Source organism: Arvicanthis niloticus, chromosome 19, assembly GCF_011762505.2.
Source record: "Arvicanthis niloticus isolate mArvNil1 chromosome 19, mArvNil1.pat.X, whole genome shotgun sequence".
Taxonomy (NCBI): Eukaryota; Metazoa; Chordata; class Mammalia; order Rodentia; family Muridae; genus Arvicanthis; species Arvicanthis niloticus.
The window spans coordinates 34,869,478-34,891,807 of NC_047676.1; the positions used below are offsets into that span (position 1 = coordinate 34,869,478).

A 22,330-nucleotide genomic window follows, 5' to 3' on the forward strand; every position below is an offset into this window, starting at 1 on the left:
GAAGAATACTCACTGCTGGTCCCCCACGGAGCTGACACCAGGAGTCCCCCAGTTGGGCTGAGGCACTAAAAGTGCAAGTTACACACATGTGGGTCACTCTTATTCATGCTGCTGCAGAAGTGAAATATGTGCACTGAGCCACCCAAGACCAGAAATCCTGGGAGGATCTGCCTCAGGGAACCGTCTAGCAATTAGTGAAAGTGTGAAGAGAAACTCAGGCTGAATTCCCCCAATTGCACCAGGCAGGTTTAGACTGAACTGTGACCATAGGAAAAAGATCAGAGAGATTGCAAGAATTACAGCAACCAGCTAGTGTCTGTTGGCACAGGACAGGAAGAAACAAAGTCAGAGAGAAAATTAACTTTTCTTCCTTTAAAAATAGAGAACATATGTGGCCCCCACATCTGTTACCTTGACTCAGCTCCTTTGAAAATCATTGAAAAAATAATGAGTTTCTGATCTAGGTGTGGGAAAATCACCAATGAGTAACTCTGAGTTAACACTGAAGGAGCAGTAATGTCTGATCCAATGGTGGTGATCTCAGCCACCAATTTTACACTGGGTAATTCATATTGTGAGAGGGGGAAACTTTTCAGGGAGTAACTCTTGCTTTACACTGGTCAGAAGAGTTTCTGATCTCGGGACTCCAGAGCCTCTGGAGAGGAAGCTGGCTGCCAAGGCTTGGAGAGGACCAGGTGCAAGATTAATGGGTACCATGACAAAGGTGATATGATCTGACCTAGAAACCCAGCTTTCCTGGACTATGAAGAGACTGATCCATCTCTGGTTCTGGTGCAGAAAACTGCAAAGGTAAAATGAACATCCCAGGTCATTTCAGTTATTGCATTCTTCCTCTTTTTAGATGTACATGCAAAGGCTGGGAATGCCATTCAGTTTCACTGTCAGTTAAGAGCAGAAAGCTTTTGTTAGGAGCCATGCTGCGTTTGCTGAAGTAGCTATACGCTCGCCATTAGAAGATGGCGCTGGCTTCCTGTTCCTGGTTCTTCTTGGCCTTGGTGTCTGCAGCTGTGCACACTCATAGGCGCAAATTTTTCAGCTGATAGTACTATCAGTGGATATGTAAATGAGACCCCAGTCGGTAAGCCAATGAGGACAGATCGTGTCTCTTTGATAGTATATAAGTCAGTACATTCTGGGGCTTGGGGTCCTTCCTTTGTTCTCCATCTTACATCCTTCTAACTAAAAGAGCTGTAACAATAAAAGACGCTGTCAGAAGAATCTTGAATGTGACGTGCTCCTTATCGGCGAGGTAGCGTGTCTCAAGCTTTGGCCAAATCGAGTTGGGGAAAGCAGTTCCATCTGTAAGAGCACTTCCCCCTCTGCCATGTAACTCTTTAAATTAGAAAACAAAGAGAATTTCTCACCCCTCATCACTTTTTAGTTGCCTGGAATTCTTTGTGTAGGTTTGAGGCTCCCTGGAGTCCCCCACACAGACTTTAGTTAAGTCTCCTGTTGACCTCCTTTGACTACTGTTTAAGTGATTCTGTTGGTGAGACTTTCATGGGTGCAGATTCTGACACTCTTAGGAGATACAGTGTCACAGCTAACTTCCTAACCCTCTGGCTCTTACATTCTTCCAACCCTGTCTTCTGCAATGATTCTTCTGCAATGAGCCTTAGGTCTGGGAGTGGTACTGTAGATATGGCAGACCGATTGCTTGTTCAATACCAAGTGGTCAGTTTTACACATACAAGTAACATTTTGTTTTTGCCACCTCTTCGCCTTGCGTCGATTCTAAACGGTGATAATTTCTCCAACGTACATCTTTTATGGTTTTGTGCCAAGTCCATCCTTACAACAGATTTTGATGAGGCAAGATTTCCTGGGACTCAGACCTCTGCTCCACAAAGACTATAAAATCAGTGTTTGGATCGAATCTCAGTCATGGCTGCTTTCCTATTTTGCAAGTAGAAGGTCAAGCAAAAACCTGTCCAGGGCCCCAAAGCGGAGTCTTTTCAGCTGGTCCTCTGTCTCCTGCCTTCCTTCCTCTCTGTGGTCGCCTTCCTGTTATGGCCTCAGCCAGCAGGTGTCCAGAAGGCAAGAGGAGGAGGAAACTTCAGGGCTTCTCCTTGCACAGGAAGGGTTTAGCCCACCATTGCAAGGCAGGGAAAGACCACTGTTAGTCTCCTTATTGGCTCCTCCAAAGAGTGGCAGGGCACGGGGGGTTGTGGGGGGGGCGCGGAGCAGGAGCCAACTAGGGAGTCCAAGGCAGAAGAGAAAAAGGTTCATTTGCAGACTGCCAATTGGGCTTGGGAGCTGCAGGCAGTCTGACTACTTCTGTACACCAGGGGGCGCAGAGGGGCTGGCGTTGGACTGGGGCGGATTAATAATGATCATGATTGGAACTTCTAAGTTCTCTGGACAAAGTTCCCTAGTAGCTGCGAGTTGTAAGATGTGCTCTGTATCCCAGCTCGCTCCGTGCTCCCGATCCCTCTGGACAAACGCTTGCTCCAGACAGATGGTCGCTCCCAACACAGGCTCCCTCTGAACAACAGCTCCCTCCAGAACTATGCTAGCCCCTGACACCTGCTCCCTCCAAGGCCCTGCTCGCTCCGGACCCCCCTTGAAGCTGACCACACCTTGCTAAGGACACCTGCTCGCTCCTTACCCCAACTTGCTTCGGACAAACGCTCGCTCCTGGACACCTGATCACTCCTGGACACCAGCTGGATCCAGGACAACCACTCGCTACAGACAGCACTCTTGATCCGGACAAAAGCTCATCCTGGACACCAGCTCCCTCCCGGACATCCACCGGCTCCTGGACACTCGCTCGCTCCTGCACACCTACTCGCTACAAACACCCATTTGCTCCCAGACTTCCGATCTTACCGGACACCGGCTCGCTCCCAGACACCCACTCGATCTCGGACTCTGGCTCGCTAAGGACAGGCTGTTTCGCTCCGGACACTCAGTGGTTCCCAGACACCCGCTGGCTCCCGGACACCCACTTGATCTCTCGGATTCCCTCTCGCTAAGGACAGGCGCTCTTGCTCCGGACACTCACTCGTTCCTGGACACCAGATCGCTCACGGACACCCACTCGACCTCGGACTCGCACTCGGTAAGGACAGGCGCTCTTGCTCCGGACACTCACTCTCTCCCGGACACCAGGTCGCTCCCGGACACCCACTCGATCTCGGACTCCCGGTTGCTAAGGACAGGCGCTTTCGCTCTGGACACTCACTCGCTCCCGGACACCCGCTCGCTCCTGGACACCCACTCGATCTCGGACACCCGTTCGCTCCCGGACACCCACTCGATCTCGGATACCCACTCAATCACGGACACCCACTCGATCTCGGACACCTGCTCGCTCCCGGACACCCACTTGGTCCTGTTCATCCACTCGCTCCCGGACTTCTGATCACTCCCAGACACCCGCTAGCTCCTGGACACCCACTCTCTAAGGACAGGCGCTCTCGGACACACGCTGGATCCTGGGCACCCACTCGATCCCTGACACCCATTGGGTCCTGGACTCCTGCTCACTAAGGACTGGCGCTCTCGCTCCGGACACTCACTCGCTCCTGGTCCTGAACCCCTCTGGACAGGAAGGCGCTCTCGCTCTGGACATAGGCTCGCTCCGGATCCCAGCTCGCTATACATCGAAAATTCGTCCGATTGCTTTCCTTTACTGATTTCATTCAGAAGTCCGTCTGGCAAGGGACTTTTTCAGCTGGGGGTATTTCCCAATTCACCAGCCCCGCCCTCGTCGAAGACTACAAATACCCAGCGCACAGAGCCTGCAGAAGACCCCAACACCCGTTTGTTCCCCCACACCCATTCGCTCCTGGACACCCACTCGCTCCGGACAGGCACTCTCGCTCTGAACACCGGCTTGCTACCAGACACCCGCTGGATCTGGACACCCATTCACCCCTATACACCGGTTCGCCCTGGTACACCGGGTCGCTCCCAGACACATGTTCGCTCCGGATCTCCACCCCCTTAGGACAGGCCTTCTCACTCCAGACAAATGCTGGCTCGGTGTTTCCAGCTCCCTATGGATCCCAGCTCGCTAAGGATCCAAATATTTTCCGATTTGGATTTGTTTCCTTTACTGATTTCATTCCGAGGTCCATCTGGCAAAGGGACATTTTCAGCTCGGGGCATTTCCCAATTCACCAGCCCCGCCCTCGTCGAAGACTACAAATACCCAGGGCACAGAGCCTGCAGAAGACTCCTCTGCCTGCACTGGTGCAAGCGCTGCTGTCCTCCAGATGCAAGTGCTGCTCAAGGGATGGACTCTACTTTCTGGTCCGAGCAAGTGAAGCAGGCCTGGGATTCTGTCCCTGTGGTACAAGATGCCCAGTCTCCACTGCTCCCCAGCTTCTCAGAAGACCCGGTCCAGGCCTCTTCCTTTCCAGCCAGTCTTTGGCATGTTCCCATTGGATGATGGCGATGACTACACGAACAACCATTTCCAGTGTGGATCATGACATCAAGGCTGTTGCGCCTGGAAGGTGATCACACAGTCAGGAAGGCTGGGCTCCGAAGTGCTCTGGATCCCACAAGAATGGATAGAATCCATCAATGTCATCGATCAACCCTGGAAATGGTTGTTTGTGTAGTCATCGCCATCATCCAATGGGAACATGCCGAGGACCAGATAGAAAATCACCATCCATGAGGAACAGCCAGAGAAACCCGCCACTCCAGAAACCCGGGAGGATGCTGCAGAAGAACCATTCATGGTGGCCATGCAGCCTGGGTCCTGTTCCATAGCGCCCTGCCTTGGCGATGACGATGCAGAGGACACTTAGACCTGTGGAAGGAGTGGCTCCAGTGTTACTGGCCATCAGCCATGGGAGACTGCAGAAGTGGACTCCCGACTTTGTCAGGACTCCTGAAGGTCTTTCTTCGCCTGCAAAGCCTCTAGCTCTGTGGCTGATGCCCACTGAACAATGGTAGCAGGGAGCCTTGGGGTGTGCAGCAGCAGGCGCCTTCCTGGAGTTTTAGAGCAAGGTCTGTGCCAGAGAGTATCTGTGTGCCTAAATCTCTCCATTCCCCACAGCCAGGTATCTCAGTACAGCCCCCTGCTTCCACAATAAACAAGCAGCGATTTGTAGTGGACGGTCCTTGTCATTTCTTAATCCTTTAATAAATGGTTTCAAATGGAATGTGCGGGTCCATTTTCCAAGGCACTGATTGTGGCCAGGATCACAGGTTTCTAGGATTCATGGAAAGGCCAGGAAGTGGGCAACTGCAATTCAACCTGCAACAGGAAAGCAGGTCTGGCTTTAGGTTTTCACTACACAGGGCTTTGTCCAGGGCCCCAAAGCTATGCCCTGTCTGCTGTCCTATCAATAGCCATCTTTTCTCAGGTGACCTCCTGGTTATCCACTGGCCTGTACTTGTGCTGTGAGCAAGCAGCTCAAGAGGCTTCCCTGATGGCTCCTCGCTGGCACTGGCCCCGGGTTTGAGCCCAACCTTGCCATCATGGCAAAGTCCAGGTTTAGTGCACCTATCTGCTTTTCCACATTGGAAGGGGGATTGCTGATAGCAGGAGCCAAGAAAGGAGTTCTAGCTCATAGGGCCCATTTGCAGACTGCCATTTCTGCTTGGGTGCTGCAGGCACTCAGGGGACATAAAGGTGCTGGCCTTGGGACTGGTGGCGATTAATGATAGTCAGCACTGGAACTTTAAGTTCTCTGGACCACATTCCCTTGGAGCTGCGAGTTATCAGACAGGCTAAGTTCTGCTTGGCTCTTAGTAGTGTGGAGCTGAAATCCGACCCTGATTTCAAACCCCATATGCAATTTTGTTTCATGATATTTTTTTTCCTGGGAATTTGTACAGGATTGTGCTTTTGTGTTATGACCAGGATCAGACTCTGCCAGCAGGCTCCTGTGGGATTCTGTGAGAACCAACTGTTCCCATTTGGAGTACACAGGTGATGTGCAGGGATCTCCAGGTTTTTTTTTTTTTTTTTTTTTTTTTTTTTTCTCTGCCTCTTGACATACCAGTGTTTCTAAACACTGAAAAATCAATGTTCTGATTTCTTTGGGATTTCAAGTAGTTGGTCATCTGCAAAGTTACGGTTTTCAACCTGTGAATTGTCCACAGAGCCAAGTTCTGTTCATCGACTAGCAGACAATGGACAAAATCCGAGGATGAATAGAAACCTCCTATGAGATTTTTTTTCTCGTGATTTGGCATGTGATTGTACTTTTGTGTTCTCTCGGGGATTAGACTTGGCCATGCAGGCTCTGGTGGGATTCTGGGCAAACCCACTGTTCTCATAGTACTTAGGGGATGTGATGGGATTGCTGGGGTATTGGTTTGTTTCTTAGGCCTCTCTCTGCCTTTGGGTGTCTCTAAACACAGAAAAAATGATCAGTTGTCTGACTCCTTTTGATAAGCAGGTTTTGTGCCACAGGCCATTGGGTTATTGAGTTTAAGAGCTTCAAGAGCCAAGTTCCGTTCAGTGCTCAGCCTACTAAGGACCAAATCTAATGATGATTTCAAATCTCTTACTGGCTTTTATTCCTTGGTGCTTTCCTTTTGTTGCTGGAACCAGGCTCCAACAGGCTGCCTTTGAAAATGATCCCTGTCGTTTTTTAATACTTTAATAAATGATTTCAAGGGAAATGTTTTGCCTTGTTCAGACTCGTTTTTCAATGCACTGATTGCAGCCAGGATCACTGGTTTTTAGGATTCATGGGAAGGCAGGGAAGGGGACAACCCTGATACAACTTGCAGTGGGAAGGCAGGTCTGGCTTTAGGCTTTAGCATTCTTGGACAACTTGGTTCAGGGCGATGCAACTTTTCCCTATAGGCTGACATCTCTCTACTCATACTTTCTAAGGAGGCCTATCCTTAGAAATGCCTGGAGCCCTCTTCTTGGTCTAGGGAGATGCAGCAAAAAGGGCAGCCTGTTGGCTTCTCCCTAGCACTGCCTTGTGATCATGGATAAGTACAAGGATACTGCACCCACCTGCTTTCCATATCAATAGGGAGGCAGGAGCCAGTGAAGGAGTCCTAAACCATTCACAGAGACCTGCAGCTCTGCTTGCAAGTTCCAGGCCAGTGAATTCTGCAGCAGTGGGCAGTGTTTCACCAGCAATGCACCTCTTACAGATCCCCAGTGTCCAGTGCCTGAGTTTCTGGTTGTCTGATCCTGGATCACCAATGGCTGCGACTTGTCAGCCAAGTCAAGTTCCCCTGTGCTATCAGCAGGCCTGGGTGGAATCAGACCTTGACTTCAAAAAACACAGTTGATTTTGTTTCTAGGTGCTTTCCTTTTCACATGGAAACAGACTTTGCCAGGAAGGCTGTAGTGGGATCCTTTGAAAATCCAAGGTTCAGGTGGAGGAAACTCTGGATGAAACCCCTGGTGCCTAAGTTCCAGTATGCAGGAAATGTGATCCAGACCCAATTTCATTTTATTTTCGGGTCCTCTCTGTTGGACATCTTTTCGAAATGGTGGAAATTCGTGCAAATACTAAGGTTTGTGGATTACAGGGTGTCATAGGCAAAAGCACCATGATTGATTTCAGTCTGGCAAGGCACCCAATGCATCTAACCCATGCCCCCAGAAGACTCAGTTGTTGTCTGCACCAATCTCAGTCACAGCTGTGTTAATTTCCTGGATAAGACAATTTTCTTCTCTGTGGAAAGCCTTTCTTTCACATAGAATTTTTTTTTACAATATATTGGCAGGTTTTATGTGAATTAGAACTTTCCAACTCTGTCATTTGCAAAGCTCTGTGTTAGTTTTTTTTTTTTTTTTTTTTTTTTTTTTTTTTTTAATGCTGTATGTTTTCAGTGCTGGACCTGGGTCGTGTGGTCAACATCTTGTAATTTTACACCATTTTGTACAAATTTGAGATTACTGTTTCTCTTTCCAACCTCCCCCCCCAATCATATACTTCCGCTCTCCTTTAAATTCATACACAATTTGTTCTCTAATTGCTATTCCATGTATAATTTTATTTATACGGATATAAATAAGTAAAACCTCCTTAATGTCTTTAAACTTTCCATTGATACTTTGTGAATTGTGCATTTACACCCAATCCTGCTCACCAATTCCCTCTCTGCATAGCCTCCCTCTACCCTTGAAACACAACTCTGCAAAAGAAACCAAATATAAAAATGAATAAAAACCTTCTTTCTGTGATAGCTGAGGTGTGTCATGGTGCATCACACAAGTATACTCCTTTGTTTAAACAGCATTACTTCAAATTGTTCATTGCAATGAGTCATTGGTCTGGTTTGAGGCCTCTGACTTGTCCTATAGTATGAGTACAGGATCCTATCTGTCTGGGACTCCCCTGATAACACTGTAGCCCCTTTCTATATGCCTTTATAGTGTTATCTAAATGCTTGGCATGACACTGTAGTGGGTCTCTATGAACATTTACAGTTTTGAATGTTACAACTCAAACAATGCTGCATCTGGTTGCTAATGCATGTACCTGGTTTGATTCTTGTGCTATTGTTAGATGCAGTTTTATTTCACATCTCTAGTAGTTAACCCTCCATGGACTGCTGAATAGCTTTGCATGCAGAATGTTCTTAGATCCCAGAGAATCAGTACACCCCAGAGATACTTAAACACTGACACCAATTACAGCCCTGTTTCAAATGTTAAGTGATATAACCAATGAAAAATTTCCTTCCACTGGTGAAAGACTGAATGAGACAGCCACACCCAACAGATGACCAAGCCTCAAGATGACAAATATCCAATGTCTCTCATTTGTGAGCTCTAGGTTTGCTAGATACGTGACATCATGTTTTCCTCTCGTCACATGTAAGTAGCTGGGTGAAGTGTGTGGAGGAAAGTTGGCTAAAGAACTGAAGGATGATTGAGACATTGGAGAGGAAATAGCCAGAAAAGGAACACATAGTTGTATGACATGAAACTCCACATCATTAGAAACAGAACATTCCTGAAGATGCCCATTAATTTTCCATGGTTCTGAATAAACACCATAATCAAAATCAAAGCAACTTCTGCAAAAAGTGGTTAGTGGATTATTAATAGGGTTAGAGTCCATGATGGCAGAGGGAAGGAATGGCTGAGAATGCTCACACCTTGATCTACCACCAGATGGCAGACAGGGAGGGAGAGATTGGGAGGGAGGGGAAACAGGAAACAGAGAGAGACAGAGAGAGAGACAGAGAGAGACAGAGAGACACAGAGAGAAAGAGACAGAGAGAGACAGAGAGAGATAGAATGAGAGAGGAGAGAGAGACACAGAGAGAGAGACAGAGAAAGAGAGAGAGAGAGAGAGAGAGAGAGAGAGAGAGAGAGAGAGAGAGAGGAAGAGAGACAGGAAGAGAGAGAGAGAGAAGAACACACCAGAGTCATTTCCTTCCAAAAAAGTCCACATCTTCTTATCTTTACAAAAGAGTTCAACCAACTAGGAAACAAACATTCAAATATGAGCCTGTGAAGACCTCCTTCCTTTAAACCCCCACAGAATGAATGAATGAATGAAAATGGATGAATGACTGAACCAACAAATACATTTATAAAGAATGACAAAGCTTCCATGTGACACTCTATCATCAATTAAAATCAGGGTGCATGAGTTGAGAGGTGCTGTAGGTACACCACAACATCTGGGTGTACACATTTTTCCTGCAGCTCTCTGAAGAGTGAAACACCAGCAAGTTCTCAGGTTGTCTGTCATTCCATGGCTAGAAAAAACAGAGTCCATGTTACACACTATTGGTCATTATATTTTGATATTCTTAAAAAGATGTTTATTTGTTCCCGTACCCCAAAGCAAGAAAGGTTTCTTTCAGGTGAGAGAGCTCCAGTGGGATGCAGTCCATCACAGCAGGGCAGGCACAGCAGCAGGAAGACATGGCCAGTTGTTCTCACTGCATAAGCAATTAAGAAATACAAGAAGTGGGCTCAAGCTTTCAAACCTCTAATGCAGTTTGAATTTCAGAGGACAGACTCCACCATCACAGACAGAAGGCATGGCAGCATGAGACAGAAACATGATAGTCACATTGCTCAATGTTCTCTCTTGAGTTCTGTGACAGGAAGCAGACCATTGATTTTGCAGCCCAGAGATGCTTCTGTGAGCGGATTTCACATGAGCTCATTGGCTGTCCACTGAGCTCACCTTAATTCCTCTAGAGCCAGGAGTTCTCTTCAAGATGCCCTTTCTGAATGGCCTGCTGCAGCTCTGCTCTCAGCCTCCTTCTTTCCTCAATGAGTCTTTGATCTCTGCTTGAATGGAGGACATTGCCATGAGAATTCTAATTCTCCATATGAGGTCATCAATGTCCCTTAGGATCTGTTACTGCACAGGTGTCTGCACTCTCACTTGCTGACCCTCCCATACCTCTGTAGGCCGCCAACCTTATGCGGCTAAATAAAACGGCACCGCAGAGTTGACACGGCTGACTAAAACAAGCTGCTCCGCGTCAACTCTGTGGGCCAAGGGCACACATTTGCGCGCGCCAGCCGCTTTGAGGTGGCGATCCAAGATGGCGCCTGCCTAGGCTCTGGTAGGAACTACCAGAGGCCTGAGCATGCGCAGTTCAATTTGGCTCCAGCCCCTCCCGAACAGGGCATGCAAATGAGGTACCACTAGGGTACCATGAACCTGGCCAATCACCCCCTCCCGGGCAGGGTATGCTAATGAGTATGCTAATGAGTCATTGCAAATTGACCAATCTGACACCTCCATGCGCTTTGCCACTCCCAGGGCTGGGGGTATATAAGCAGCCCGTTCTGGGCATTCGAGTCAGTCTCTCCCAGAAACCTAAAAGAGCACTTCCAATAAAGGTTGTTGAGAAGGATCCGGTTTGTCGCGTCTTCCTTGCTGGACAAGCAGGGCGCAACAGAAAAGCAGACAGTCACACTAACCACGGACTTCACCAGGATGTCAAGGCTGGGCTCAAACCAGGACAGTGCCAGTGAGGAGCCATCAGGCCCGCTATCTTTGGCTGCTTGCCCATCCAAAAAGTGCAGAGGAAAACCCGGAGGCCACCTCTGAAAAGATGGTTATAGAGAAGCCAGCAGGCAGGGCATAGCTTTAACACCCTGCATCTCACCTTCCCTGAATTCCGAAAGCCTAAATATGCAGAATCACCTTCCCTGAATTCCGAAAGCCTAAATATGCAGACTTGCCTTCCCATTGCAGGTGAAATCACGGTTCCTCCTCCCTGGCCTTTCCATGAATCAGGCGAGCTCAGCTGAAACCAGTGCCTTCGAAAACGAGCAGGCACTACCCAGAACTCCCCTTAAATCACTTGTTAAAAAATTAAGAAATGGCGCTGACCATCGAAGGCAAATCTCTCTGTGTGCTTATTATGGAAGCAGGGGCTGCACTGAGATAGCCTGCAGTGCAGAATGGAGAGGTTTAGGCACACAGATCCTCTTTGGCACAGACCTTGCTCTAAATCTCCAGAAAGGAGCCTGCTGGTCTCTAAGGCTCCCTGCTGCCAAAGGCCAGCCGGCAGCAGCCACGGAGTAGGCAGCTTAGTGGGCAAGGAATAGGCTCCAGGAAACTTGACAAAGTCCAGAGTCCACTTTACCAGTGTCTGACAGCCTGTTGCTGGCATTCACTGGAGAGACTCCCACCACAGGTCTCTGTGTCCTGTGCTTTGTCGCCACAGTGGGGGGCTCTGGAAAAAGGACCTGGGCTGCATCCCCACTGTGAATTTTTCTTCTGCAGCATCCTCCTGGGTTCTCAGAGTTACAGGTTTCTCTGGCTGTTACTCTTGGAAGGCGCTTACAGTATCAGGAATGCTAGGCTCTGAGGTGCTCTGGATCCTGCAAGTGTCTGTCCTGGGGTAGATTCTCTGGAAGTCACAGATCCAAAGCAGAAGCAGTTCTTCCTGGTAGTCAACACCATTGTCTGATGGGAACAAGCAAAGGACCAGATAGAAAGGAAAAAGCCATGGACCAGGGGAGCAGAGGAGGCTTGATCTCTTGCACTGGATGGACGGAATCCCATACCTGCTTCACTTGCATGGACCAGAATGTCGATTCCATCCCTCGAACAGCACTTGCCTCGGGAGGACAGGAGCACCTGCACTGGTGCAGGCAGAGGAGCACATTTAGATTTAGTACCTTATAGTCATGGTGGTGACTTCTTCATAGGACCTAATTTGTGCTTTATAAAAAAAAAAACCTTGTATGAACGCGGCAGTAGTGGGACTAGCCTTTGATCCCAGCACTCCAAGTTAGAGGTCTCTGAGTAGGTCAGGCCAGCTTGATCTACTGAGTGAGTTCCAGGACAAGTAGGACTACACAGAGGAAACCTGTCCCCAAAATCCAAAATAAATTAAAAAAAAATACTTAAGTAATCTTTTAAAAAGTCCAATAGTGTTTGGATTTGGGCTACAGTATCTTCCAGGGGAGGGGTGAGGGTGTGGCAGAAAGCAAGATAATTGGTTAACTGAACATGTGTCTCTGTTTTTGCAGAGATCAAGGGGGAAAAAAGCTAAAAGGACAAATGAACATTTGCTTTTCCACGATGTGTGTATCCATCTTGTGTTCCATGCATATGTGTGCACTTCCCATAAAAAAATTTAAAAGAAAAACAAAATAAAACTAGAAGCCTAATAGCTTTCCTGAGAATGAAGTTATGGCCTAGAAATACAATCTAAGTCAGAGGGAATGCCTTCCCTTATTTGAAGACCTTCATGAGACCTGGGACTGAACGCTTCCTTTGCTGAGATCTCAGGGATGCCAGATTCTCTTACCATCATGTAAAGGTCTAGGGAAGCTTTCTAAACACTTTGCATATGGGGATGGGCAGACAGCTTGGCAGTCAAGAGCTCAACCCATACAGGGTGGCCCACGACTATCTCTAACTCCACTTCTGGAGGATCCATGGCTTCTGATCTTCAAAAAAACCGGGTACACACATGGTGCACAAAAATGTATACAGGCAAAAAATGTTCACACATGCACAATACAATAAAATGAAAAAAAATAACCTAGAAGCAATTATTTTCTTTGAAATTTAATTTGAGCCAATGGGTCTCAGGATTACTCTGTGTATCGCACACTCTCATCCAGTCAATTGTTTTGAAATGCTGAGCAGTATTGAAAGCTTGGTTTTCTTGGTCAATGATATGGCCACCTAAAACCCCCCATAATCCCTTAATTTAATTCAATTCTTAAACCCAAAAGAGATATTTCTGTTGCAATGCATTTAAAAAAAAAAAAAAAAAAAGGTTGGTTTTCTCTCTGACTGCGCTCCTCCACGTCCCTCCCCAGCAGACAGCAGCTGGTTGCAGTACTTCCAGACATCACTCTGATTTTTACCTATGGTCACACTTTAGGCTGTAGGATCAATTAGCAAGGTGCAATTAACAGAATTCAGCCTGAGCTCCTCTCCACACTTTCACTAATTGCTAGAAGGTTCCCTGAGGCAGGTCTTCCAGGATCTCTAATGCTGAGTTTCTCTGGTCTTTGGTTGGCTGAGTGCACACATTTCACTTCTGCAGCAGCAGGATTGAGAGCAACCCAAGCTTATGTAATTTATATCCTAGTTGGTTCAGCCCAGCTGGGGGACTTTTGGTGTCATCCCCATAGGGAACCAGCAGTGTGTGTGTCTTCTCCAGAGCCCTTCTTGCAATGAGAGTCATTGGTTTCTTCTCAAGAGCTCAGTCAAGTAGTGGCTATGCTTCTTTTCATCTTGATTATATCCAAATTAATTGTATCAAAACTTGATTATATCCAAAGCAGAATCAAAAATTGAAGGACACGTCAGCAAGGGATTTTTTTTTTTTATTAATTTGTAGAAAGAAATCTGTATCTTTGAGGAAGGAAGGCTTGTCTTTAAAGCAGATCTTTGAGTTTGAAAGACACAGGCCTTTAATCTGGATCTGGGGCAAGAAAGACACATACATTTGTTATTGTGATTGTTGTTGTTGTTCTGAGCCAGGATTTGTCTGCAATACCCCTGTCTGTCCTGAAACTCACTTTGAAACCAGGCTACTCACAGAGATCCACTGCCTTGCTCCAGCACCATAATGCTGGGATTAAAGGCATGAGCCACCACACCCAGCTGAAAGCACTCAGCTTTATTCCAGACATTGACTCTGGAACACACACCTTTAATTTGGGCAACACCTTCAGCTGGAGCCCTATATAAGAACACAGAGGAAGAAAGTTTTCACTGTGCCTGCTTGCTCTCTCCTAGCTAACACGTCTATCACTTCACTGGCACTGCAGCCTACTTCTCTGGGATTTCATCTTCTACTGAAGACCAGCTGAGACATCCAGCCTCAGGGACTGAGAACTTCTGGATTCCTGGACTTTGCTTCCTCTCCATCTGGTGTGGAATAAGCTCACCTGCAGCCTGTAAGTCATTCTAATAAATCCCCTTTCAGGAAAGAAAGGGAGAGTGAGAGATCATCATATTTGATCTTTACTCTCTAAGCCAGGCACCCCAAATAGATTTGCTGGAACATTAGCACTTTCCCCATTGCCTGTCTAATCAGTCCCTTATAATGTTTAACTCTAGACAGTTACTTCCAGAGTGATAGCATCTACTTTGGGAAGCTTCATTTTTTTTTGTTTGCTTGATTTATTTTTTGAGTCTAGATTTTCTTGTGTAGCCCTAGCTGTCCTGAAAGTAGGTCTGACTCTGACAGATAGGGGTGGGGGGAGGCTTGAGCTCAGAGATCCACCTGCCTCTGCTTCTGTTCCCAGATCTGCTTCTTTCTCTTAGATGCTGGGACAAAAGGCTTGCACCACCAGACTAGGCAGAACCTTTCTTCCTTATGCAATGCCAATAGATGCTAGGCTTTTGAGTTTAAAACCCAGCTTCCAAAAATGTAATGGTTGGGAGGGGCCATGAAGTTTGGAGTATAATTAACTAACTGGAGGCTTCTCTGAATCAGAACGTCAAGGACTTGCCCTCAGCCTTCCATGGATAAAGCCAAGGAGATGATGCAGTTCTGTACCAGTTCTGTCAAGGATAAGTCATATTCTGCAGAACATGCACTGCCAAGTGCACGTGTCTTCCCAGACCTGAGTACAAGATGTTCCAAATCTGAGCCACGTTGTTGTGGCTGCTTTGAGGATGGCTGGATTGTTGAATGCGATCCATACTCCTTTTCCTCTGTATTTGAGACCTTGGACTACCTGAGATACTACAGAAGATGTAATTGTGCCAATAAGAATGCCTCTGTATTCCAGAGTGAGTATCAGAAGGAACCACAAGTGTCCCCAGGAGAGGTCAACAAACACAAAGATATAGAAGACCCAGACCAACCCTCACCAAGCTTGCTCAGGGAAAAAGGGCCGGAACTTGAGACCTGTGATGGTGGAGACTGCCCTGACCAGGACCCTACTTCTGACAGTCCCAGGCACCTAGGCTGCTGGGCATGGCTTCAAAGGGCTTTTGGCCAGAAAAAGAGGAAGAAGTAAAAATGCCACCAATAACTCTATTTGGAGCCCAGGAGCCCTGAAGCCTGCTAAGACTTGCAAGTAGGAGATTTTCTGTCAGCTCCTGCTATTACAGCAAAGGAACACACAGGCAGTTGTGTCTTTGCAGCCTTCTGGTTTTTGTTTGTTTACAGCTTCTTAATAAAAGTGTTAAAAAGGTGGAAATTTGTGTTCTTGTTGAAATGGCCCAAGGGAAAAGATGCAGGGTGGAGTGGACACAGATGAGGATACACTACTGTTTTCTATTGTTGGTTACAGGAGTAATTGGTAGTTTGTTTTAAAGGAAGTTCTCAGGCATTCTGGTTCTCCTGTGTACTGGAGCATAAGATAAGCACCACACAGGAAGCAACCTTGAGAACTTTGAGAAAAACTTTCTGCTGAATTGACATGGATGACGACTGATATACCCAGATACTTCCACTCCAAATTAATCTAGGGGCCTCTTGCAACTTCCAATGTACCCCTTCTTCCTTCTGCATAGACTAGGCTAGACATGAACTCAGATTCACTTTGCCTTGCCTCTCTACGATGGAGATTAGAAGCCTCTACCACCATTTCAGCACTGGAGAATCTTTCTATTTTTAGAAATTTCCAGATCAAATTTCTGCATCACAAGTGAATTTACCTGCAGAAACAGGACAGGCCAAGTTGGAAGGTCATGGTACTACTGGCCCTGCCATGTGCTGACAGAGAAAACCCAGCCACTTGACCTTGAGAGGGTGGCATTTATGTGCTTCCTGTCTTGGAAGAGCTTAAATTTTATAAGCCTTAGGTCAGTTGTTGGTCTTCCAGAAAGTTTACCCTCTCAGTAGGAAATAGATCTGAGGTAGGAATGTTCACTCAGGCAGGTGGATCCCTGTGAGTTCCAGGACAGCCTGACTTGAACAGATAATCCTACGACAGACTGGGCTATATATATAGAGAGGAACAAATGAAGGAAAGAAGGGAGACTGAGAGAGAAGAAGGGACTAGGGAAGGAAGGTGGGGAGGAAAGAAAGGAGGAAGGAGTGATGGATGAGTCTGAATGACAAATCATGCTGTATTTGTGGAGAATAAAAGGAAGCAGCTCTGTAAAACAGTGTTCAGGAACTGGGAGAGTCAGCTCTGATCTTTCTCCTGGGATTTCACCTGCACAAGGCAATGCCTGGGAAGTTAGTAGCTCTCACTGTGCAGCGCACCCTTCCCCTCCAGTACTGTGTTCTCTACACCACGATGAACATTTGGGTACTAGTGCTCAAACATGGTCAACATCCAGTGTGATTACAATATACTACTTTTATACTTTGTTGGACTGTGAGTTGCAGTTTTACCTTTTCAGCATTCCCAGGAATTTTAAGTTATCTTCCTCCCCAGTCCTCATAAGGCCTAAACTGTGAAGTAAGTCATATACCAGGCTAGAGAGTGATCACACAGATGTCCCTGTGAAGACAACACTGAAGAAGTAACATTATTTACAGTGTTGAGTTTGTTCTATGAACTTCAATTTTCAGGAAGTCTATGTAGGAAATAAGCCCTGTACAGAGATACTGACCAGCATGTTCTTCTTTGAATTTTGAACATTTTTTTTAAAATTTGTGTCACTTGGTCCTTTCAAAGGAGGTGGGAAGACTCAGATAACATTTTAGATTCAATGAGAGAATAACAGCCTTCCACAATTTCTTCTGTAAAGAGAAGACCTTGGAGAATAGTTCTTTAATACGTCATCAAGAATAAAAATATAAGACATTCTTCCAGAGCTTCTGTTTCTAGTACAAAAATAACTAAAAATACTTTGGTAGTAAAGTTGAGTGGGGATTATCTTGAAACTCATAGTTCATCTCTACACAGCCTTGATGCCTTTCTGGACATTGTAATATTGTGTAAAGTATAAATTTAAACAAGTGGGAGCATTTTCAGTTTAGATCCCCAGGAGCTGAAATATATAATAAACAAATATGGACTACTTTTCCTTGTGAATCTTTGACCTGTAAAAATGTAGTGTTAGAGTCTGGTTTGGAGAACCTGTTTGGATTAGATATTGCTTAAGTACCTTCAGGTAGAAGGACAGCCTCCCTAGTGACCAGGACTCTTTGGTTGGATCCAGGACAGTTAAGCTCTGGACTCTTCCAGCCTGGATACTGAGCTATGACCATTCTAAGACTGCTCCTACTACATTGTCCTTTTGGGATTCTAGTAGGATTGTAGGGACAAAGGGAAGTTCCCAAGGGGAGTAAGAGCTGACTTCCCTGCCTAACCACCCCCCTTTGACCCTAGGTGAGCTTCAAACACATCCTGAAAAGAATTAGACACAGGTTTCCTATCTTAAATAGGTATCTTGGACACAAGGAGTCAAATGACTAGTTCACAGACTGATCTCCTAATCTCTCAGGGAATGGAGTCTGGATTTTGGGAAGGTTATTAAACTCAGAAGAGTCCAGCGTACTTACTTTGTTTGGAACTTGTCATGATTACATGTTCTTCAAGACACTGAAGTACATTATACCCTTACATGTAAATGTCTGTGTGTAATCCTGTTTAATGAACTGGTAAAGTAAACAAACGACCATGGGAATCAGGAGACCCTGGTAATCATGGACCTGTGTCAAAGCACTAAATACAGCCTCCCTTTCCCTCCCAACTCAGGTGTACAGGAAGGGCTTTCCTGCTCAGCAGGAGACTTCAGCACTGAGACTTCTTGTGGAAATCCATCAAGAACACAGAGGGAAGTAGGGAGGAGGGAGAGTTTACCCAATGGACAGGACAACCAAGGATACATAGAGAAAACACAAACAAATTAAAAAGGAAAAGAAAATTTAACTACCTATAGATTTCAGGTATGCAGATCTCATCTGAGCTACCATAGTTCTTGGATTTCTGCTCTCCTTCTAAGTCAGGCGAGCCTGAACTGCCAAACCCAGAGGCTGCTATTGTAGAGGGATTAGCCATGCCTACATCCTATCTAACAACTTCTTTAAGCTGTTTCATTCCTATGGATGTGGAACTCATAGATGTCCAAGAGTGGGTCATTAGGATTAGCTGTCTCAGGTGCTGCTTTACACTGTGTCCAATTCCTTCACTGAGATGCCCAGCTCAGAGACCTTTTCTTTAAAATCTATAACATATGGGATTTATTTCCTTGTTCTGAGACTTGGTACTTATCTTCACCTTCTCTCTGCACACAGACACCACCAAACACCTTTGTAAATGCTTGGATTATCACAGAACCTGAACACCTGAAATATTTTTTCAGCCTAAGCTCATGTTTTGTAGTCCAAGAAGAACCCTACTTGCTTCCTTTTATTTGTTAGTTTGTCATCTGTTTCCTTAACATTTCAATGGTGATTTTGATTAATTTTCATGACTTGGGTACTGAAACATAAAGATTATTATACCATACCATGACTTTATTTCACAATATTTTTTAAAAAGTGTGTGTGTGTGTGTGTGTGTGTGTGTGTGTGTATGTGTTGCTCCTAGGGCAATATTACAATCTGCAATCTGAAGAAGTTCGACCTCTCCTTCCATCATATAGCCCAGGGAACAAACTCCAGTTATCTGGACCGGTGCTGAGTGCCTTCACTCACTAAGTTGTCTTTCAAATGTCCTCCTGTGTTCTCCCCCAGGGAGTATCTTGTTCCTTTGATCCACGTCTGACCACTCTCAATTTCAGATTAAAGTGAAATTAGTCAAAACTGGAATGTGTTCACTTCTTCAGGGTAGCAGTTTATTAGGTGTGACTGACCCATTCCCACTGAGGTGCTAAGTCTCCCCATTAATAATAATCTTAGGCAAAGCCAGACTGAAAATGGATGGCAAAGAAGAGAGGTGTGGTGAAAATTGTTCTTTAAACTAAAAGAAAAATTTTAGGGGGCCTCAAACTAATAAAGCAGCAGGGCCCAGTAGATTCTTTCTCCCAAACCTAAGTAGCTGAAACCGTTGCCTGCAGGGTTTACTAGCTGGAGGCCTAGATGATTAGTTACTAAAAAATGTAGAGTTATAGGACAAAGAACAAAGGCCTGTTAAGTCATCTCCGGAACTGGCTTGCCATAAAGATAAAGAAAAAAAGGTATGCAAGGACATTTTTAAATAGAAAATAGGGATGTGTCTCAGGGTATGTCTAAATGGGTAATGGGCACTCTAGTGTTTCTCCAAACCCTTCCCCAGCCCCTTGAGGTCTTCTCAATGTTCCAGAAAACTGCAGTTTAAGTTTAACTAGATACTATGCTAACCTAGATAAGCTTCTGCCTGCAGGAACTGCCCTCTACCCCCATCGACTGGTACAGCCTGCTGATGTTCAAAAAAAAGGAAAGCAGCCAATCTTGGGTAACTGTGTGGAAGTTTCCCCTTGTCCCCACCCTGTACCTATTAAAGACCCTAAAACCTGGAGCCTTGGGGTCGACCCCTTTCTCTCTTGCATGAGACATGTGTGTCACCCGAGGTGCTCCACCATTAAACCGCCTCATGTGCTTGCATCAAGTTGGTCTCTCATGTGTCCTTTGGTGTGTGCCGAACTGAGATTTGAGTGGGGTCTCCTGGGGTCCCGTTCGTGGAGATCTTTAAGCCTTGTTAAACAAACCTTGCACTTAAAGAGTAGGGGCTGCTGAGAGACATTTTCTAACCAGCTGATCTACATGTAAGAGGCTCAGCCCACCTGAGCTAATAGAGACACTCTCCAACCTGTCAGAATGCCTGGCTCTCTGCAGGCAGTGCAGAGAGGGCCATGTTTGTAGCTTTTGTAAGCCATCACCCATATTAGGGTAGGCCTTGGGTCATTTCTGTCCCTGTAAGTAAGTCCTCCCACCCAAACAACTGTCAGCAGCCTCTGTTCACTGACATTCCTGTAACATTCCTTGATAGTTTTTTTGTTTTGTTTTTTGTTAGTTACTTAGTTTGTCTAAGGCTGAGGCCACATGAATTCCCACACTTCCAGGTCTGCATGTGTATTGGTGTTCTTCTTGTTGAGTCTCCATGTTTGCTGCTTCATTGCTGAGACTGCAGTGTTGTAGCAAAAGGTGAACCTATTTTAGAAGGAACTGCTTTAATATAGGGTAAAGCTTTTTTGATGTTGTTGTTTTGTAAATGATTGACTCTTCATCGAAAAGCTTACTTTTTAATAGAAAAGATTAGATTTTTGTTTAATGCTTGCATTTATTTGTTTTTATATTTTGTTTCCTGTTGAGAACCCCTATGCCCCATGCTTGGGGACCAAAATGTCAAGAACCACTCTGTCAGTGTTGAAACCTGACACTGCCAAAAGCCTTGGGGGCTAAACTGTTAGAGCCAGCACTGACCCATGCTGCTCTGGTCTGTGGGTCAGGGTTCAGCAAGAGAGAGAGTGATTATGGACACTAGGAATGGAGACCAGACAGAGTGTGATTCAATCCCGTTTATTCTTTAGTCTCTCTTCCTAGTCTAAGTCCCAAGTCCCAAGGCTCTAGTTCCTAGTCCCTAATTCCTAGTCCCTAGTGCCTTCAAGTTCCAAGTTTCCAGTTCCAAGTTCTAGTCTCCAGTCTCATCCAAATACAAGTGTCTAATTCCTAGTTGCTTGTCTCTTTCCCAGTTCCAAGTCCTAAGTCTCAAGTGTCTAATAATTTCTTCTGTCTGCCTCTCACCTTTTATATGTCTCACTTCTAAGCCACGCCTTTAACTCTCACCTTTAAGTCATACCTTTAAGTCATATATCTAAATCACACCTTTAAGTCTCACACACCCAAGGGAAAATCCTGAGTATCTGAAACAAGATGTTATCAGAGTGTGCTCAGCTGTTGTAGGCTATTGTAACAAGTCTCTTGTCAGGCTACATGGCTCAAGATGGCTGCAAGGATGATCGCCTCCTTTAATAGGCTCCCCACAGTTTCCTTTGCAGGTGTGTTTTCAAGGGCGTAGGAAGGATACAGATGAATGGAAAGGTGGATAGGATTGGGGTACAAATGTACAGTTCAAAACTAATCAGTATTGTTGAGGCCTGAGCTACCCCACGTTTGGGGGCCAAAATGATGTGGACCACTCTGTTAGTGTTGGAACCCACACTTCCAAAGGCCTTGGGGATTAACTTGTTAGCCCACACTGTCCCAAGCAGCTCCATTGTGCATGTGGTGTCGGGATTCAGCAATAGAGAGAGTGAGGACTGACAGGAGGAATGGAGACCAGACAGAGTGTGATTCAATCCAGTTTATTCTTCAGTCACTCTTTCTAGTCCAAGTCCTAAGTCTTGAGTTCCTAGTCCCCAGTTTCTAGTCCCTAGTGCCTCCAAGTTCCAAGGGTCTAATCCTAGTTCTCTTCCAAGACTTGCTACCTAATGCCTAATAACTAACTCTAAGTTTTACTGCCTAATGTCTAATAACTAACTCAAAGTTGTACTCTTTGAAGTATCTAATTCTCTGTTACTCTCTTCTGTCTGCCTCTTGCCTTTTATATGTCTCACTTCTAAGCCATGCCACTAACTCATGCCCTTAAGTCTTGCCCTTAGGCCTTATCTCTAAATCTGATCTCTAAGTCATGCCCTTAAGTCACACACCTTTAAATCTTTCACACCCAAGAAAAAATCCTGGGTATCTAAAACAAGATGTTATCAGAGTGTGCTCAGCTGTTGTAGGCTGATGTAATCCAGTCTCTTCTCAGAGTATATGGCTCAAGATGGCTGCTAGAATGATAGCCGCCTTCTTTCGGCTCCCCACGCAGTATAAAATTTAAAGACATTTAGAAGGTTATACTTACTAATATCTGTATAAATAAAAATATTCATGCAATAGCAATTAAAGAACAAATTGGCTAGGAATTTAAAGAGAGCTGAGATGTATACATGGGAGGGTTTGGAAAGAGAAAAGTGTTCTTTTATTAAGAACATATAGAAATATGTTCTTAATAAACAGTAATCTCAAAATTGTAAAACAGAATAAAAGTTACCAGATATTGGCTACACTGCCAAGGTCTAGCATTGAAACCATA

At 45.6% G+C, this 22,330-nt stretch overlaps 1 pseudogene; it reads left to right on the forward strand.

Annotated features, from left to right (window-relative positions):
- The window catches only part of LOC117723848 (serine/threonine-protein phosphatase 2A 56 kDa regulatory subunit gamma isoform-like), a 691,904-nt pseudogene that overhangs the window by 451,128 nt on the left and 218,446 nt on the right, over positions 1 to 22,330 (forward strand).